The sequence below is a fragment of the Triticum aestivum genome, chromosome 4D (assembly GCF_018294505.1).
Source record: "Triticum aestivum cultivar Chinese Spring chromosome 4D, IWGSC CS RefSeq v2.1, whole genome shotgun sequence".
Classification (NCBI taxonomy): domain Eukaryota; kingdom Viridiplantae; phylum Streptophyta; class Magnoliopsida; order Poales; family Poaceae; genus Triticum; species Triticum aestivum.
Window position 1 is genome coordinate 73,822,815 of NC_057805.1, and position 22,046 is coordinate 73,844,860.

The window sequence follows — 22,046 nt, forward strand, 5'->3', positions numbered from 1 at the left end:
AAATTTCCGTTTCCGTTTTCATATTTTCTCTTCATTTCCATTTTTCCTCCGGAAAAACGGAAAGTTTCCACTCCATTTTCATCCCTAGCGCCTAGTAACGCGGAATACAAAATTTATTCCCCTCTCCCTTCCACTCCCCAGCAGGCATTCCCGTAAACCAGGTCCGCGTACACCCACGAGAGGGCCGCGGCCTGAGCCACGGCCCACAGCCGTGCGCCGGGTCCAGCGTGCACCAAATAAACCACAGCGTTGCCTAAAAAAAAACAAATAAACCACAGCGAGATAGCGAGGGAGGATGTCCAAATTCCAACCCCCCGCTTGCATTCCAATTTCAAAAGAGAAAAAAAACGCTTGCAACCGGCGAAGCCTTCTTCTGGAAGCCTCCCTGCCACTGCCGACGAGCGCGAGGCCGCCCACCCATGGCTCCGCCGTTCGTCTACGCCCGCAGCTCCGGCGACGGCACGGGTACGGCGAGGCTCCCCCACTCTCCCCTCCTCTTCCTCTCCCTCTCTCTCTTCGGCTCTCTCCGTTTCTCTCTCTAATTACGGGCGATTTGCCCCGCGCGCTTACTTTGTGTGTGCAGCTCACGACGCGGCCCTGCGAGCGGCCTTCTACGGCGACCTCCGGCGTCTCAGAGGTTGGCCTCTCCTCCTCTTCCTCCGCCCCATCCCCATGCTCCTGGGCCTCCCCGGGCCTCGCTTGGCCATAATTTGTTGGGTTGGGCTAGGGTTTTGCTCTGGCTGCGGCCGTGATCGAGTTCCCGGCGGCTGGATTAGGTATGTCGTTACAGGATGAGATGGTGCAATTGCCACCGCTGTTCTGTTAGCCACACCAATTCGGGTCCTATTTGATTTGTAGGACACTAGGAATGGTCCCTCGTTAATTTTCCTCCTGCACTTGACTTGTGTGGACTGTGGAGTAGTATGCTGTTAATTTTGGGGTCAGCTTTCGCGCTGCAGACAATTAAGTGTAAAATTTTCCTCCTTGTGTGGACTAGCAGTTAATTCGCTGCTGTACAATCAGATGTGGAGCCACATGACTTATGGAATTATTTTATTCACGGCAGGAAGCTGTAAGGTTACTGAGTTCCTACTTTCAAAAGGAGTACCTGTTGACATACACTATGGCTATGGTACACCACTCCATCTAGCTGCTACCAATGAACAAGATAAAATAGTGAAGATTTTGTTGGAACACCATGCAGATGTATATAACCCTTACCATTTCTTATTTTCATTTTTCGTTTTCTAGATTTTGTTCCTTTGTATTTGATGATAATTATTACTCTTGGACCATAGAGAAATTCTCATGTTTTTCTTTCAGGCTAACACCAGTGTCACCAGTTTGGGTTCTGCGTTGATGGGTGCTCTTTTATGCCGTTCATTGAAGTGCATGAAGCTGCTGATTAAGGCCAGTATTCTATTGTCTATATTTGTTCATTGTTATGTTCTGATTTTACACCGAGATGGAACCATGAAATGTTTTATTCCACAATCCTTTTCACAGGGTGGTGCTGATGTCAATCGGATGACCTCACTTCTGATGACTCCGTTAGTGTTCACTGCAGGGCGCAAAGACTACACCAACTTTATGCAATTTCTGTTAAAGGCAGGAGCGGATCCTAATATTCCTGATGGTGTATGTTTTCCTTATTTTCTTGATCTATTGTACTAAAACTTATGCTGACAGTATTATTCAACTCTTAAGGAGGATAGTTAAGCTTTAGCAATGAATTCATGGTGCTTTTAGTCTTTGACTATGTGATGAGAAGTTTGCATTTATCTATGTGCAGGCAATAGGTAGGCGTGTGAGCTACAATTTTAACGGTTTATATCAACAAATGCATATTGATGTTGTTGACTAAAAGAAGTTTGACTTAGGAGAGAACTAGAAAATATTTTGGAATGAAGTAGCAAATTTTGAGTTCTGGAGCATGCTCTGTTCTGTGCAATCCTGTATATATGTATATCGTTAGTCTGAAATGTTTTTGAATATGGTGGATGTCCTTGTATTGAGCCCACAGATAGCCAAGATATGTCAGTGTTTCTCTATTTAATATGAGGCCGGTGCTTAACTTAACAGTTGATGAGATAGCGACATCTCATAATGCAGCATTCAGGCTTCAGGGTAGCCGCATTTTCCAAATGTACTCATCCAGCAATCACTAAAATGACTTGACTTCTCTTAGCTTACTTTATGTTGTTTTCTTCATCCCAGCGGTTGGTACTTTTTCAATTACTCTAAAGTGTCAAATTAAAATTCATGTATAGCTATTTGTCCTTGTTGTTTTTATCTATATAATTCATGGGGACTCCTAAAGGGCATGCCACTAAAAATTATTGTTGCTTCTCAATTTCAATTCTTGCTGAAATGCCTGTTTTTAATCCCTTGCTGAAGGATGGCCTTTTGGTATGTTGTCGGAGTATATTGACTGTTTAAATTGCTACTAGAATTTAGAAATGCTTGCTGGGATAAATCCTGGTTGAAACATTTGGTACCAACATTATGTAAACCCTGGTTCTCTCCCATGGCATTGCAGTTTATTATATGGGTTATATCTTTTCATAATTTTCATATTCTTTTACTGCATTCTATAGGGTCCTTTAGTTATGTAGTTAATTTCAAAAGAGTTGACATTTTTCCTTTTGTTGCCCAGTTTGGTAGGTTACCAATAGAGCATGCTGCTAGACGTGACTGTATGGAACAAGTTGAAATGCTGTTTCCTTTGACTTCCGCAATTCCATCTATCCCAAACTGGAGTATAGATGGAATCATCTCATATGAAAAATTTGAAAGTGCAAAGCCACTGGTACGTTATTTGTTGCTGTTGCGCCCCGTGGATAAATTTTACTCCCTCATATATTGGTTGTAATAACATCTTATATTATGGGACGGAGGGACTACTTGAATGGCTGGTCATATTTTTTGCTCGCCAGTCCTGAATTTGTCCGTCAACTGTTATGACTTGGACTTACTATATATGCATGAGATCACACTTAAAATGATAGTCATGACCTTTTTATGGTTTTTCTTCAGAGCATCACCTCATCATAACCATTAAATTGAAGTAGTTAAAGCTCTTAGAACAAACTACCAATTATAATTTTGGAAGGACCAGATTTGGACCCCTTATTAGTTCTTGGCTGTTCAATAAAAAAAGTAACTTGGTTGTTCAGTATCGATTCATGAACTGCTGTAAACTTCTCGTCATGCGTAGTCTTCAAGAGACAGGAGTGCTTTACAAGCATATATACTGTCGATGTGAAGTTGTGAACTGTGAAATATACAAATATAGACAATGTGCTATACAGCTATACTTGTGATCAAATTCTTGTTGTGTGAGTAACTGCTGCCTTTTGCTGTGCTATACAGCTATACTTGAGAAATTACCTCAATGTGCACTTTGCATTGCAGCATAAGCATATCAGATACGAAGCTATGGCAAATGTGTAACAGAGTTGTTAAGTTTCTGTTTTAATTGGAATATCTTTGAAACGACGCTTCATTCCTTAATTTTTTGCATTGTTCTATCATTCAGGATCAGAGGCACCTTGAGCGAGCAAAAGCTATATTCAAGTCACAGGCAGATTATGCATTCAGGCTGAAGGACTAAGTTCGCATCAAAATCATATGATCTGGTAAGCCCCTTAAACCTTATCTATGGACAATGGTGGTTTAGAAGGCGACATTTTTCTAGGGACCGATTGCAGAACATTATTTGTTTGCTAACAAGGTTTCTAATATTGTTCTCTAGTTTCCCTGTTTATTATCTGTTAGTTTGCCATTATGATGTATTTCTGTTGGACTAATATTATTTTGCCGGACTAATCTTCCTAACCTGTCATCATGAGAAGATAATCGCATAACCTGTTGTGTTTGACCGACCATAGGCAATAGATGCCGCACCGAGTGCAACATTGTACGCAAACAGGAGTCTTTGTAAACTGATGTTGGACGATGGTGAAGGTGCTCTGTCAGACGCTCTCAGCTGCAGAATGCTGCGACCTAACTGGGCAAAAGCTTGCTACCGTCAGGCTGCAGCTCACATGCTTCTCAAAGTGAGTTACTACACGTCTAGCTTGCCATCGTGTTTCCCTACTCTACAGTCTATGCAGTCGCTCATGTGCCTTTGATGTGCTCTACGTCTAGGAGTATAAGCAAGCTTGTGACGCTCTCCTGGACGCTCAAAAATTAGATCCTGGAAACATAGAGGCGGAGAGAGAGCTACGGTAATCTACTGTCTTGTACTTGTTTCTTTTGTAGCATGAATGATATGTACTTCCATACTAACGACCAGCAGTCGCACGCTGGACCAGCGCGTCGAATTCCATTAGCATTTCCATTTCAATTTCACCAAACTGGAGACTAACATTTCCATTTCAATTTTTGGTGCTATTGTTCCATATAGCTCTGTGGGTTAAAGCTGAAATTTGTTCCATTTTGGTTTAACTCTGTACAGGAAAGCCAGGGAATTAATGAAAGCTCCTGGTGAAGCTGACAAGTGAAGCATGGTGGTTAGCATCAGAGTAGAGCTTGTGCTTTATGCTTTGTTAGGCAGAAGTTCTTTTGGCTTGCATTAGAGTAGTTGTTCAACTGAATGTGATGGTACTTGCTGTAAAACTTGCTCACTTGTGTAGAAAAGAGCTGAATCAGGCAGGAAGCTGGAGTGCTGAAATGTCGATGGGGCTTTACCACTTGAGTTAATTACATTACAAGTTTTACTGAATCTAGCACAAATGCGAACGATGTTTCCTTATGAATTTTGAATACAGTACCTTCCAAGTTTTCATACTGCAGTTGAGAACAGAAAAAACTGAAACAGTACCACCCTTTCATTTGCATCTTCCAGCATTTTTGGGCCATTCAGTCATTCTCAGTTACATGAGGAAGATTCTATTCAACATGGTTGCTGGCTCATTGCTTCTGCGAATAAGCATGCACTCCTCTACATATTGATTGTTTCAGTAATAATACATTTATAAACATCATCTGGATTGCAAAGTTTCTTTATAATTGTACATCTCAAGATCAATTGGTTAGAGAAGTAGCAGCTAGTGACTACTGTAGATGAAAAAGAATACTGTACATCGGCTGGAATTGCATTGGATGCATCCATGCCAGGGAGTACCTCTGTTCCGAAATATAAGTCTTTTTATAGATTCCACTACGAATTACATATGGATGTATATAGACATATTTTAGAATGTAGATTTACTAATTTTGCTCCGTATGTAGTCCGCATTGAAATCTCTAAAAAGACTTATATTTAGGAACGGAGGGAGTACCTTGCAAATTCCGCTGAGAAATCATACATGCAGATGATGGGTACAACGCCCATACCTCATTGAAACACAATAACGGCTTCCTTGTTCATGTAAAATGGCGAAAGAATTAGAGTTTGAGCATAATTACTAATTCAAATTGGTTCAAGTCCTCGAGACCCTAATCTACATGCCTTCTACAAAAATGGAGAAATTTCAAATAAATTTGGAGGATCGTCAAGCATATGATGCCTACAAGTCGTGGAATGTGATCACTGGCTTAAATGTCTAGGGGTTAAACACATGACACTGATCTGTGCCCTGTCAAAGACACTTTAAGCTCTCAACATGTGCAGTTTAGCACATTTTTTTCTGCAACATTGCTCTTAATGACCAATTTTATGAAGCTGAAGTAAATTTTCTAGTCGTCCAAAAAAGTAGCTGAAGTAATTTTTTTTCCTTTTAGATCATCACTAATTATACAATATATTCTCATATTGTATTTATTGATGTTTCATATGCCCATATGTTTTCTATCACTACTGGGAAAATCGTCGTTACCGAGTACATTGCTGTTTGCCGAGTACCAAACCACGGGATCACGGTAATGGCCATGTAAGCCGAGTGTGGCTCTCGGCAGACAACAGGACACGACACACGCCGGTAGTTGCCGAGTCTCTGCTACAATGTGCTCGGCAAAAATAGAACACTCGGTTTATGTGATGTATGCCAAGATCCTCTGCTACAGCACTCGGCAAACAAGTGCCAGGTGGCACGGCTGACGGTGTCCTGGATGAAGGAGTTCATATCCAAACCAGGTGTGGTTCCTAGTGCATTGGATCCCATGGCTATCTATTGTGACAACACTGGTGTCATAGCCATTGTCAAAGAGCCACTGTCTCACAAGAAAACCAAGCATATCAAACGTTTCTTTAACTCCATCTGTGACTACGTCAAGGAAGGTGACATAAAGATTTGCAAAGTTCATACGGTTCTGAATGTTGCAGACCCGTTGACCAAACCTCTTCCACGAGCAAAACATGATCAACACCAAAACTACATGGGTGTTAGATTTGTAACAATGTAAACTTAGATTATTGATTCTAGTGCAAGTGAGAGACTATTGGTAATATGCCCTAGAGGCAATAATAAAGTTGTTACTATCATATTTCCTTGTTCTTGATAAGTGTTTGTTCTTCATGCTATAATTGGATAACCGAAAACTCAAATCACTAGTAGAAAAAGGGTCAAATGTCAAGCACATTAGTGCCGGTTTGCTTTTGAGCCGGCACTAATCTGTGCATTAGTGCCGGTTCCAACGGCTAGCCAGCCGCTTTCATTAGTACCGGTTCGTGGCCGACCTTTAGCACCGGTTCGTGCCACGGACCGGTACTAAAGTGAGTGGTGGCAGGATGTTGTCAGTCCGGGGCCCCTCCAGCACCTTTAGTACCGGTTCATGGCACGAACCGGTGCTAAAGGTCGTCCTACATAAACCCTTCGTCCACCCGAGCTCGCTCTGTTCTTTCCCTTTCCCCTCTCCTCTCTGTTCTTCCCCTCTTCGTCTCGAGCTCATCACACATTTTGCCCAAAATTTGTCAAGATTTGAAGGCCCCCATCCATTCAAATGATCACAAAGGTTAGCAACTTTGTCCTTTCATCTCTCATTGCTAGATTAGCTCTTGCAATGCTTTGTATAGTGATTAATTTATGAGTTTAGTAATTTGGGAGGAAATATATGTGCTAGTATTTGATTTATATGCAATTTGAGGTCAAAATAAGACTTAGTTTGCATCTGTAGGTGTGGTTTACTTAGTGCCTTCTAAATCTCCGTCGTAAGCACAGTCGATCGCCCGCACCGTTCCATCGCCGGCACCACCTTGTGGTGAGCCTCTTGTTCATGAATGTTTTACATTACCAAATTGATGTTTGTGTGATTTGGATATATAGTTACTCGTATAATTATCTTACTCGTACGTTGTTTGTTATACATAGTGCCATGGTTTTGATATCCGTCCCCGTCGGCCCTCGTCCTTGTTATGATTCGGATGTGGTATATTCTCTTTTAAAACTAGTTGTTGCATTTCGTGTTTATGACAAATTATGCCCATCAAGTTGACATAGATATTTTTGTCTAGGAGGTTTGTGAACCGGAAATTCCAACCGACCCTATTGTCGAGAGGTTAAATTTAGTTGAAAGAGAAAACGAGTATTTGAAAGAAAAATTGAAAAGAATTGAGGGGGAGAAGATGGAATTGGAGTTGCATGTTGCCGATGTCGTCGATGATCACAAGATCAAGATGGAGAAAATGCGCTTGAAGATTAGAAAGATTAGAAAATATGCCATTGATAGTGAGGCTTGGTATCATTATGCTGTTGGATCAATTGTTACCTTAGTTGCGATCTTGATCGCATTTGTTGTTGCATTTAAATTCTTTAGTTAGAGAGTTATTTGTTTGTTGCATTTAAGTCTTGTATGAACTTGTATTAATTTGGTCTTTTCGGTGTTGTGTAATGAAGATGAGCCGACAATGGATGTACGATGACCGATGCTCTCCCGAGTTCATTAATGGCGTGCAAACTTTTCTGCTTGCGGCTGAGGGAAACAAGCGGGCGGATGGTTTTATGCCTTGTCCATGTTTAGTCTGTAAGAATGATCACAATTACTCTACGTCAAGAACCATTCACGTCCACCTGTTTAAGTCCGGTTTCATGCCCCACTATAATGTTTGGACCAAGCACGGAGAAAGAGGGGTTATGATGGAAGACAATGAAGAAGAAGAGGACGACGACAGCTATCCTGGCCATGGGTTCCCTGAATACGATGATACAACAATGGGGGAAGAAGCTGAGCCGGCAATGCGGGAAGAAGCTGAAGAAGAGGCATCAGATGAGCCCGCTGATGATCTAGGTCGGGCCATTGCCGATGCAAAGAGAAACTGCGCAAGTGATTTGGAGAAGAAGAAGTTGCAGCGCATGTTAGAGGATCACAAGAAATTGTTGTACCCGAATTGCGAAGCTGACAAGAAAAAGTTGGGCACCACACTGGAATTGCTGCAATGGAAGGCAGAGAATGGTGTATCTGACAAGGGATTTGGAAAGTTGCTGGTAATGATAAAGAATATGCTTCCAAAGGACAACGAATTGCCCGAGAGTACGTACGAAGCAAAGAAGGCTGTCTGCCCTCTAGGGTTAGAGGTGCAGAAGATACATGCATGCCCTAATGACTGCATCCTCTACCGCGGTGAGTACGAGGATTTGAACGCTTGCCCGGTATGCGGTGCATTGCGCTATAAGATCAGGCGCGATGACCCTGGTGATGTTGAGGGCGAGCGCCCCAGGAAGAAGATTCCTGCCAAGGTGATGTGGTATGCTCCTATAATACCACGGTTGAAACGTTTGTTCCAAAACAAAGAGCATGCCAAGGCGATGCGATGGCACAGAGAAGACCGTAAGAAAGACGGAAAGTTGAGAGTACCCGCTGACGGGTCGCAGTGGAGAAAAATCGAGAGAAAGTACGGGAAGGAGTTTGCAGATGACGCAAGGAACGTATGGTTTGGTCTAAGCGCAGATGTCATTAATCCTTTTGGGGAGCAGAGCAGCAACCATAGCACCTGGCCTGTGACTCTATGTTTGTATAACCTTCCTCCTTGGTTGTGCATGAAGCGGAAGTTCATTATGATGCCAGTGCTCATCCAAGGCCCTAAGCAACCCGGCAACGACATTGATGTGTACCTAAGGCCATTAGTTGAAGAACTCTTACAGCTGTGGAATGGAACAGGTGTACGTGCGTGGGATGAGCACATGGGGGAAGAATTTGACCTAAAGGCCTTGCTGTTCGTGACCATCAATGATTGGCCTGCTCTCAGTAACCTTTCAGGACAGACAAACAAGGGATACCGCGCATGCACGCACTGTTTGGATGATACCGACAGTATATATTTGGACAATTGTAGGAAGAATGTGTACCTGGGACATCGTCGATTTCTTCCGAGCAGGCATCCCGTAAGAAAGAAAGGCAAGCATTTCAAAGGTGAGGCGGATCACCGGACGAAGCCTCGCCACCGTACTGGTGCTGATGTACATGATATGGTCAAGGATTTGAAGGTAGTCTTTGGAAAGGGTCCTGGCGGACAACCTGTTCCGAATGACGCTGACGGACGCGCACCCATGTGGAAGAAGAAATCTATATTTTGGGACCTGCCCTATTGGAAAGATCTAGAGGTCCGCTCTGCAATCGACGTGATGCACGTGACGAAGAATCTTTGCGTGACCCTGCTTGGCTTCTTGGGCGTGTATGGGAAGACAAAAGATACACCTGAGGCACGGGAGGACCAGCAACGTATGCATGGAAAAGACGGCATACATCAGGGTCATGCCAGCTACGCTCTTACCAAAGAAGAGAAGGAAATCTTCTTTGAATGCCTGCTCAGTATTAAGGTACCGTCTGGCTTCTCGTCGAATATAAAGGGAATAATAAACATGGCAGAGAAAAAGTTCCAGAACCTAAAGTCTCATGACTGCCACGTGATTATGACGCAACTGCTTCCGGTTGCATTGAGGGGGCTTCTACCGGATAACGTTCGATTAGCCATTGTGAAGCTATGTGCATTCCTCAATGCAATCTCTCAGAAGGTAATCGATCCAGAAATCATACCAAGGTTAGAGAATGATTTGGTGCAATGTCTTGTCAGTTTTGAGTTGGTGTTTCCACCATCCTTCTTCAACATCATGACGCACGTCCTAGTTCACCTATGCGAAGAGATTAACGTTTTGGGTCCTGTATTTCTACACAATATGTTCCCCTTTGAGAGGTTCATGGGAGTCTTAAAGAAATATGTTCATAACCGTGCTAGGCCAGAAGGAAGCATCTCCAAGGGCCATGAAAATGAGGAGGTCATTGAGTTTTGTATTGACTTTATTCCTGACCTTAAGCCGATTGGTGTTCCTGAATCGCGGCATAAGGGCAGACTGGATGGAAAAGGCACGCTAGGAGGGAATCAAAAAATATGTATGGACGGACATTCTCTCACTGAAGCACACTACACAGTTATACAGAATTCCGCCTTGGTGGCGCCGTATATGGACGAACACAAGAATTTTCTACGCTCCAAACACCCGGAGCGGTCTGATGACTGGATTACACGTGAACAAACCAGGAGTTTCACCGGCTGGTTGCAGACACGTACCATGCATGACGCCTCTATTGAAGATGACCTGTACTCGCTGTCCCAGTTACCATCTTCGAATATAATGATTTTCAAAGGGTACGAGATAAATGGTAATACATTTTACACGATCGCCCAAGATAAGAAGAGCACCAACCAAAACAGTGGTGTCCGCTTTGATGCAACAACCAAGACGGGAAAGGAAACATATTATGGTTACATAGAGGAGATATGGGAACTTGACTATGGACGTGGTTTGAAGGTCCCTTTGTTTCGGTGCAAATGGGTCAATATGACACGATATGGGGTAACGGAAGACCCGCAGTATGGAATGACAACAGTGGATCTCAACAATCTTGCGTATGCAGACGAACCATTCGTCCTAGCTAATGATGTGGCACAGGTTTTCTATGTGAAGGATATGTCTACCAAGCCGAGAAAAAGAAAAGATAAGGAAGCGAATGCATCATACGATGAGCCAAAGCGCCACATAGTTCTTTCTGGGAAGAGAAACATCGTGGGAGTGGATGACAAGACAGACATGTCAGAAGATTATGAAAAGTTTGATGAAATTGCTCCATTCACAGTGAATATTGACCCGAGCATCCAGTTAAATGATGAAGATTTTCCATGGCTACGGCGCAAAGGGACATACGCGAAGAAAAAGTTTCACACCCAAAGATCTGGGATGTGATCGGCTTCACTATCATCACTTTCTTCTGTGTTTCACACCCAGGAGGGAATCTCTGTAATAGTTAGGGTAGTTATGTGTTTTGGCATTTGAAACGCGAAGAAATTTTATGTGCAAACAAATTCTTTCATGCATTTACTGATTTTTTCAGCTAAATGACCCTGAAATTGAAAAGCATTTCAAATGAACTCAGAAAAGGTTGAAAGTTGGCATGGTATCATAATTTCACCCACATAACATGTGCAAAAAAGTAGAGAGGGTTACCGCAAAAACTGGATGCACTTCGTGTATAAAATGGACAATCTCTTTCGAAGTATCAGGGTTTCGGACGAAAACTCATCCGTTACAAAGGCATTTCATTTTTTAAATAACCTAAGCATTACCAAATTGAATATAATGTTAAAACACACTAGTATTAAACATAAGAAAAAAGAATCACTGAATATCTATTTTCAAAGTTAAGTTATTCACAAACTAGTGATTCACACAAATTTCAAATAATTCAAAATGTAAACTATTCGAATTTGTAAACTACCGGCACTATAGAAAGTTTGTAATTTTTTGTACCTAAAGCAAAAATATTCACAAAGAAACTCTAAATACAGCAAAAAACAACTCAAAAATAAATAAAACAAAAATAAATAAAGCAAAAATAAATAAAGAAAATAAAGAAAATAAAAAAGCCCGCCTACTGCGCCACAGCGGCCTGCATACGACTAGAAACTCAACCTGTTGTTGGGCAGGATGCAGGCCCGCAAAGGCCCAGTAGGCCCACAGGACAACATAGAACATTTAGGCCCAGTACGCCTGCTTTGGAGAGGAGCTCGAGAGAGCTACCGCACTGGGGCTTATAAACCAGTGCGGACGCCCCTCGGCTAGCGAGGTGGGACTAAACATGACGCACCGCACCTGCGCTAGCGCACCACCTTTAGTGCCGGGTGGTGGCTCAAACCGGTATTAAAGGGAGGGTCTTTAGTACCGGTTGGAGCCACCACCCGGTACTAAAGGTGGGCGCTTCCCGCCGCTTGGCCTGGCCAAAATTGACCTTTAGTACCGGTTGGTCGCTCCAACCGGTACTAAAGGCCCATCCTATATAAGAAAACACTTCAAAAAATTCAGTTTCTCATCTGCTTCTTCTCCTCTGCCCCGTCGCCTGCCGCCCCCCGTTGCCGCCCCCGTCGCCACCCCTCGTCGACGCCCACGTCGCCGCCCCGGCCGTCCCCATTGTCGCCCCGTCCCCGTCCCCGTCGTCGCCGCGCCCCGCCCCGTCGTCCCGTCGTCCCCGCCCGGCCCGTCCCCGTCCCCGTCGTCACCGCCCTGTCCCCATCCCCGTCGTCGCCGCCCGTCGCCGTCCCCGTCGCCTCGCCTCGCCGGTGAGCTCCTGCCCCGGCCGCCATGTCCACACACACACACACATTGTTTTTTAGTTTTTTAGTTATAGAAATTTTTCTGTTTTTTAGTTATAGAAATATTAGAAATGTTATAGAAATGTTATAAATTTTTCTGTTTTTAAGTTATAGAAATATTTATAGAAATGTTAGCAATTTTTCTGTTTTTTAGTTATAGAAATATTAGAAATGTTATAGAAATGTTAGTTATATATATAGAAATGTTAGAAATTTTAGAATTAGTTTTAGGTAGATGAATTAGATTAATGTCAAATTGTTAGAATTTGCATATAGAATTTTAGTTATCAAAATCCAATCATTTAAAAAATGTTACTTTTTGCGGGCATATAGTATTTGTTCTCGACGATGCCCGGCTCGCATCCTCGCCGTCGACCCGTTCGCGACGACGTCCGGCTGACCCATGTCCGGGATTGGGCTCCGCCGGGCTGGCACTGGGAGGTGCTACCTGGAGGGGCATGCCGCTTGGTGAGGAACCCGACCTCGGGTCCCGTCGTCGACCCTGATCTCCTTTGGTGGCGTTCGCGTGGGCCACATTCGGTGCAGAGGGAGCCGGCCCCGCCGGAGGTGGTGCGTCGTCGTGTCAGGGAGGAGGACTAGCACGTCCATCGCTACATGGCTGCTATGGACGTCAGGTTCTCCAATACCTGGCAGGTTCTTTGGGCAGATGACCGGAGATATGATCCTGTGATGGTTCCTTGTCTTTGGGTGTCCACCGCCCGCGCCCCAGGAACCGCGAGTGGCCTAGATTCTTCTATAGTATTCGATCTTTATTAGCTACCTAGCCAGTGATGTATTCGAGATTATATATTATTCGAGACGATGTATTCGAGATTATATATTATTCAAGACGATGCATATTATGTACTATATGATTCAGTTTTTCCTTATTGATTGCATCCATGCATTGTAATTTGAATACTAAATTGTTTTATATTTCTTCTGTATTAGTTAAATAAAAGCTATGGCGGACAATACCGGCAGAGAGGGAGAAGAGGCCCTGTTCGAGATCATACGCAGCCCTAGCAGGCCAGATGATCTGAATGAAGCAAATGACGGCTCCCAATATCTGAACAATACCGGGGAGGGTGATGATAAGATATTCGATCTCGACGACCGAGCTGATGAAGTCATGAACTATGATTATGATTATGATGACGCAGACAATGATTATGATGACGAATACAATGTTGATCTTGAAATAACAAAGACTACCGGCGAGGTATATTTATATAAGCAGGCATCTAGTGATCATCACATGTTTTTTTATTTGAAGATATATTAACAAATCGATCTTTCTTCTTTCAGCCCTCCGGATCGAGCAAATCTGCTTCTACAGACAGCAGGACAAAGCGCGGTCCGGGCAAAAAGTTGAAGGAGGGTGTAAAGTACAACATCGATTCCATCAAAGCTAGTGGCGAACCCCTCACGCCTAAGAACATTGCGAACAAGTTCGTTCGTCAGTGCGGAGTTCTTGTGAAGGACCAACTCCCGATCTCCATTCAAGAATGGAAAGAGCCAAAAACTAAACGCCCAGATGTTACTTGGGTCGACGACAGAGCAAAACAAAAGCTTTGGGAATCTCTGATGGAACATTTCACCCTACCAGATTATTTCACTGATGCAGATGTGCAGAAAGTCAAGGACGCTGCTCTTAAGAAGATGGCAATTCCATTCAACACCCACAAGAAAACTGTATGGGCCAACTACCTCGCTGCAGAAAGGAAGACTCCAGAATTCAAGGGAACACAGGAGAAGCAAAGAGAACACTGGCCCGCTTTCGTGAAATTCAAGGAATCAGAATTATCTAAGGAACGGTCGAGAAAAAACAAGGCCAGTGCCGCAAAAAAGACGCAGTTCCATAGGCTGGGTCCAGGTGGCTACGCGGTGGCAATGCCTAAGTGGGATAAGTCTGAGCAAGAGATGGAGGATGCAGGGGTCACTCTGGTTACTAGAAGCTGCCCCCCAGGTGCAGAACTTGGTTCTATGCGCATGGGGGGGCCTTGGACCCGAAGAACAGGCCTGGTTTCGAAGAAGGCAAGTCTAAAAGGAGCAGAACAAAAGTTACTTGACGCAATAGAAGATGCTCGAAAGGGGGTGTTCACGCCCAACAGAGAGAACGACGAGCTTACGCGCGCCCTGGGAAATCCTGAACACCCGGGAAGAACACGAGGCAAGGGCGTTATTCCCTGGTATGAGGGCTTTTCGGAATGGAACGACGACTACAGGACCCGTGCAAGAAAGAAGATGGAGGAGGAGAAGAGGAAGCTGGAGGAGGAGCAGAGGAAGCAGGACGCGGAACGCCTTCAAGGCCTAGAAGCAAGACACGCAGACTTGGCACTCAAATTCCAGTAGCAGTAGCAGCAGATCGACTCACTTAGCCAGGAAAGGGGGTCTCAGCAGTGGCAGCAGCAAGCGGATGATCATCCAGCATTGGATAGCACCGTCCCGTCCATGCCGAGAAGCAGCGTTGGTTCCGCCCTGGGCGACGCACTGCTGGATACATACCCTGTGGATGATATCATTGAGAACACTAACTATGAGCTACACTTCAAAATGAAGAACATATCCATGAAGGTGGCGGACGTCGTTGCTTTTACAATTACCCCCGAAGCAACCTTCCATTGCGCCCCGATTCCAGAGGGCTATGCTCGTGTCTTGGTTGATGAGGTGGTGGACCCATATTCGGGGCTAGATCTTGACATTCCTGGAGGTGACGACGAGCACACACTGGGAGAGGCCATACATCGTATCATCCTATGGAGAAAGGATTGCATCATCTTTCGAAGTCCACCGACACCGCGTCTGCCGACTCCTCCTCGAAGTCCGCCACCGTGTCAGCAGACTCCCGCTCCTCCAAGTCCACGAACGCGTGAGCAGACTCCCGCTTCAAGTCCGGCACAGCGTCAGGCCACTCCTCCTGTTTCAAGTCTGACACCGTGTCAGGCCACACCTCCTGCTTCAAGTCCGGCACAACGTCAGGCCACACCTCCTGCTTCAAGTCCGACACCGTGTCAGGCCACACCTCCAGCTTCAAGTTCGGCACAGCGTCAGGCCACTCCTCCTGCTCCAACTAAGCCACGTCAGCCGTCTCCGCCGCCTAAGCAATCGCAGAAGAGACACGCCGCAGCTATGGTGCGTAGCGGTACGAGTCGAGGTAGTACAGAAAGTAAGAGACAAGCGATATAAATATGGTCCAAGCAGCCTCGCTCCTCTTCCTCAGAGGCCTTACGACATGACCGAGGAGCAAAATGATGCAATAGTGCGGGCCGAAGTGGACGCTCATTTTCGACCAAAACCGGCAACGCCGCCGAGGGAGAAAGTGCCTGAGGAAAAGATTGACCACTTCATTCGTATGGCTAGACCACCAGCTCCCAAGCCTGTTGACTCAGACTATGAGCGCCAAATCAGGAAGGCACATCAAGCACGACTACAGAAAGAAGCAAGCTCGAGCTCGAGCCAACAAGCAGCTGTCAAAAAATGCGGGAAAACCGTTCCCCAGCTGGGAGAACAGGCGGCGAATTGACCCCCCCCCCCCCGCTTGTTGTGCCAACAACACATGAGAGTACGCGCGCCCAATATTATTGTGGGCAAACCGTTTACGTTCCCGATCTGGGCGATGTGGTAATAACCGAGGAGCATATAATGCAGGCTAAAATGCTCAACATCACTGTTGGACAACTCCTCGATATTGAGCCCATGTCTCCGCTTAGAGAGGAGGAAATAAAACGGAAATATGTCCGGGGCCAACCTTTGGTCGAGCTCGAGGAGGTCAAGAACCTCCCAACGAGAATGTATGAATTGCATGATTGGTACATGAAAATTACCAAGATTTCCAATCGAGAGTCCCTCATGGTGCAAGTCGAGGAAGATCATTACTTCAATAAGAAAGCTCTGTCCGTTGAGTATTCAGAACTATTTCAGTTATTCAATCAAGATGCACTCGACAAATCTATCGTCAGTTGCTATTGTCTGTAAGTGATGTGATGGACAGACCCAGTCACAAGCCTAGCATCTGATCGTGTCACTAAGTTTAAATTGCTACAACTTTCTTAATGTTAAGTATCTGTTCCATAGCCCATGAGATCATGGCACTCCCTAGTACCGAAAAAATGCTTTGTGGGCATCAATTGTCACTTCGTAAATAGGTGATCATAAAGAAGCTCTTCGGGTATCTCGGAAGGTACTCGTTGGGTTGCATGGATCAAGACTGGGATTTATCACTCCATGTGATGGAGGGATATCTCTGGGCCCTCTCGGGAATACAACATCCGAAGTAGCTTTTAAGCATATAACTAATGGGTTTGGTCACGGGGATATTGTATTACGGAACGAGTAAAGAGACTTTGCTGGTAACGAGATTAAAATAGGTATGATGAGACCGACGATCGAATCTCGGGCAAGTAACATATCGCCAGACAAATGGAATTGTATACGGGGTTATCGAAATCATTGAGAACATGGTTCAGCCGATGAAATATCTTTGTCAAATATGTGGGAAGCATCATGGGCATCCATGGTCCCTTTATTGGTTATTGATTGGCCTGGAGTCTTGATCATGTCCACATATTCTCGAACCCGTAGATTCACACACTTAACGTTCGGTGTCGTTAGGGTTTGATGAGATAATAAGATGGTGTTATCGAATTTTTATTCGGAGTCTCAGATGGGATCCTGGACATCATGGGGTTACCAAAATATATATTCGGAGTCTCGGAATGGTCCATAGACAAAGAAAACATATATGGAAGGTATTTTCAGGGTTACCAAAATATTTCGGTATTTTTTGGTATTGTATCAGGAACATTCTAGAAGGTTCCAGAGTAGGACCCACATGCGCGGAACCCACATGGATGTGGGTAGTGAACCAAGGCACCACACCTCTAGTCCATGCGCACCAAAATCCCCCGTAAAAGGAATGGGATCAAATCCTGAAGGGATAAGATCAAGATCCCTTAAAAGGAGGGATCACAATCAGTGGGAAAAGGAAGGATCCCCCCTTTGGTGCACAACCCCTAGAGGCTTGGAGGATGGGCCAAGCCGCCTCCCCCATGCCTATAAATAAATAGAGGAGAGAGGGGCAGGCCGCAGGACTTGACACCCCAGTTGCTGGCCGCCTCCCTCTCGTTCAATACATCCCTCATCCGCGCAGTTCTTAGCAAATATCTGCCAGATTTCCACCATACTTCAGCCACCACACCGTCGTGCTGCTGAGATCAATCTCATCCGCCTCTCCCCCTCGCTTGCTGGATCAAGGAGGAGACGACATCAAGCTGCATGTGTGTGCAATTCGGAGGCATCGTTCGAGTGGTGCTACATCGGATTGATCCGAACGAAAGTACGACTACATAACCCATGATCATTAGATCGTTAAACGCGTGTGTTCTACAAGGGTATGTAGACCTTCTCCCACTCATTGCTAGCATCTAGTAGATTGGATCCTGGGTTTATTCATTCTCTCGTAAGAATTTTTTTGTTTTCCTTGCAACGAATCCCATCACATAATGATGTGCATAACACAATTTTACTAGAGCGAACCTAAAGGCAACATTTTGTCCAAGACTAGCAAAGATGAACGATAAACACCATATACAAAAGAATGTGTTGGCAGAAATAGCAAATATGTGATAAAGATGACAAGAATCACAAGAAAGTGAAAGACTAATATTAAGAACATACTTCCGACAGGTAAGTTTAAAAAGAATAAAATATCTTCTAAATGTGTATTTCCAAATGGTTGTTTATCTTGATATTATTTTTTCTTTTCTAACACTTTTTTCATTTTTTTGTAGGAGTTGTTGAATATCGAGGAGATAAATCAAAATGTTCCCAAATTAAAAATACTTTGCAAAACAATAAGTTAAACATTCATGTCAAAAAATATCAAAGGAAGAAGCTCTTAAGCAAAAATAGTAAGAACCTTTCTCAACAAGAGAATCAAATTTCGTAGAAATGTTTTAACAAATACTTTCATACTAAACTCTCATCTAATATGAAAACTTTTCCACGCAGGTATTCATACCCATCGAGAAGGAACACTAGTACACTCTATATGTGATGGACAAATATAAGAAGAAACCTCATATCCTTGATACAAAAGAAACCTCTCTTGGGGATGAAGAAATGGAAAACCAAGAATACATATTGAAACTAGATGCCATTGAAAACAATAGAGCAAGGAAAAAGGGAAGAGTGCCACACTCATAAAATAAAAATGGTAAGTATTTTAATACCAATTTTCAGTTTTATGAACTGCACTACAAGATTCTTATGCAATTCTCAGATGCCTAGGATTAAGGAAGTCTTCAAAATTATGTTTGGAGATGAGGAATCCCAAAAGAAAAAACAAAGACTTCATGGGTAAATGGGATTGTCAATGGGGTAGAAGGTGTGCCACAAGTTGAACATGGTGAATCACTATATGTTGTTTTAAGATTTGCATTGCTCTATAACGGTGAAAGGTTCATCAAAGACATAGATGATTTTGAAGTAAGTTTTCCTTGAAATTCTTCTAGGCGCACTATATTGAAATTTTGTAATAGTTTTAGTGCTTTACATATACACCTATGTGCACTAATTCTACGAATGTTTCTTTTTGTTGGTGAATGCTACTTCTGAAATGCGTTGGGATTTCCTGAAGAGGGAGGGTGAAGTAATATAGTAGCAGAAAATATTTCCCTCAGTAAAGAACAAAGGTTTATCGAACCAATAGGAGATTCACACAAACGCCCTTTAGCAGTACCTACACACAGAAGAGCAAATACTTGCACCCAACGCGGGCAAGAGGGTTGTCAATCCCCTTGTACTCGTTAATTGCAAGGATTAAATCTGATAGTAGGAGATATGTAAATTGCAAAGTAAAATAAAAGTAAAGAAATTGTAGCAAGGTTTTAGGGTTTTAGCAATATGATTCAAATGGACCCTGGGGCCATAGCTTTCACCAGAGGCATCTCTCTCAAGAACATAGCGATATAGTGGGTGAACAAATTACTGTGGGGCAATTTATAGAATAGCGCATAGTTATGATATTATTCATGGCATGATCAATACATAGGCATTACGTCCGTGATAAGTAGACCAAACGATTCTGCATCTACTACTATTACTCCACTTCAAGAGCGCTTCTATGCTTGCCTCTCTAGGTATTAAGTTCATGAAAAACAAAGTAATGCATTAAGTATCATGACATAATGTAGACAAAATAAGATCAACTAATATGATCGAACCCCATCGTTTTATCCTTAGTAGCAACAATACAAATATGTGCCTCGCTACCCCTTCTGTATGAGGTGAGGACACCGAAAGATTGAACCTACTACTATGCACCACTTCCACTCAAGATGTAATCATCAACTTGGCCAAAGATAACTCATAGATTGGAAAACATTACATAGCTATAACAATCACACACAATAAAGTTCAGAAATAACTCAATTACTTTCAATGAATAATCTGATCATAAACCCATAATTCATCGGAGCCCAACAAACACACCGCATAAAAGAATTACATCATATCGATCTCCGAAGAGAACATTGTATTGAAGATCAAAGAGAGAGAGAGAGAGAGAGAGAGAGAGAGAGAGAGAGAGAGCCATCTAGCTACTGCTATGGACCCATAGGTCCTGTGGGGAACTACTCACACATCATCGGAGAGGCAACAAGATTGATGTAGAGGCCCTCCATAATTGATTACCCCGCCGGCAGAGTACCGACGGAGGCCTCCAAATGGGATCGCGGAAGAACAGAGGCTTACAGCGACGAAATAATTGTTTCGCATCTCTCTCTGGTGGTTTCTAGATTTTATGGAATTTATGGGCCTGGAATTAGGTCAAGCAGAGTTGCGAGGGGGCCACAAGATCAGACGGCACCCCCTGGGGGCGCAGCGTGTGAGCTTGTGCCTCTCTCGTGCGGTGTTTGGTCTCCCCCCAAAGGTTCTTGGATCCCTTCTGATTCAGAAAAAAAAGCATCATAAAGTTTCATCATGTTTGGACTTCGTTTGGTATGGTTTTCCTGCGAAACAATAAAATAGGCAAAAACAGGAATTGGCATTGGGCACTAAGTTAATAGGCTAGTTCCCAAAATGATATAAAATTGCATATAAAGCATACAAGATTAATAATATAATAGCACGAAACAATCAATTATAGATACATTGGAGACGTATCAGTGAACTTGTAGGTTGAGGTAGAAAACGGAAAGGCAGAAGCATTATACATGCTTTTGGCTAGCAATGAGAATAACATCAAACCTCATGAAACTAGATGAAAAGCCCGTGCGTTCCAGCGGGAATTTGTATAAAATGAAAGTTGCACAATAAAAAATGTGTGAACTAATCAACCCAGTCAATGTCTTTAAAATTTCTCCTATAGCAAGGTGGGTTTTCATCAATATTTTAAAAATAAACAAATGTGTATCTCTATGTGTAAATAAGAATGGAGCATAACAAAGCAAAATATAAAATGCACACCTCAGTTTTCTTTCATGGAGCACCGTATTGTGAGCTACATGCAGGTGTCATTAATTTTCTTTCTCAACTAATATAGACTTCATGCATCAGTTACTGCATGCATTTTTGCATGCATCCGTCACTTATTGCATGCGCTTGGTACTACGGTTCTTAATATGTAGATCCGATGGCTATTGTAGACCGAGCTATTATAGCCAATGACTAAATTAATTAGGGTGATGTGGCTCAAGGAGAAGACAAAGAATTCTTAGAAATGGGGGCTAGTTATTTAGATATAGTAGATGGGTAACGAGATTAGCAAGATCCTCAACTACAATGCAGACTAAACCTTCTTATTAGCCAGGCTAATACCATCAAACCTAGCAAAATGGATCACATTAGCAATATCTTTGAAGGAGTAATGATGAACAATAGAAAGACTAAGAACACTTTCTATTTTTAGATATTTTGTATGGACTCTATAAACTTAGATTGAATAATTCATGCCCCCCCAAAAACAAGTGTTTGAATAATTATTGCAAACTACTTCTAAGAACAAGAATTAGTTAAGTAGTTAAAATACCTAGATTCCCCCCCCAACAAACCACACACCTTTGATAGTTGAGGATAAGATCAGGTTGAGATGACGCTCTCACCTACCACCCGCCCTCTCGCCTCACCTACCACGAGTAATGGCGCCGCAACCACCGCCATTAATGGCCGCGCGGGCTTATCTAGCCTCCCTCCCCCTCGCCACATCATCTCCCTCCCCTGGCGGCTGCTCTTCGTCAGATCCCACGGCCCAGTCGAGCGACAGAGATGGTGGGGGGCTCGCAGAGGGGTGCAAGGGCGCGATGGGCGCGTCACAATCACCAGGTGATGGCGCCGATGGCCCCCTGCCGCCGGTGCCGGTGTCGCAGTTGCCGGTGACCGAGCGGGGGTCGCCAGAGGCACACGCGGAGATGATTCGCGTGGTGAGGGAGCGATTCCCGAACCGCGACAACTGGCCAGCGACCCTCATCGAGGTCATACAACACGCGACATTCGAGGAACGCGCGCGGTTCGCCGGCGATGA

The 22,046-nt window shown here is 43.8% G+C and overlaps 1 pseudogene; it reads left to right on the forward strand.

Moving 5' to 3' along the window:
• The first annotated feature begins 331 nt into the window (after window positions 1-331).
• Window positions 332-4,730, forward strand: LOC123099654 (ankyrin-1-like; annotated as a pseudogene).
• The last annotated feature ends 17,316 nt before the right edge of the window (window positions 4,731-22,046 follow it).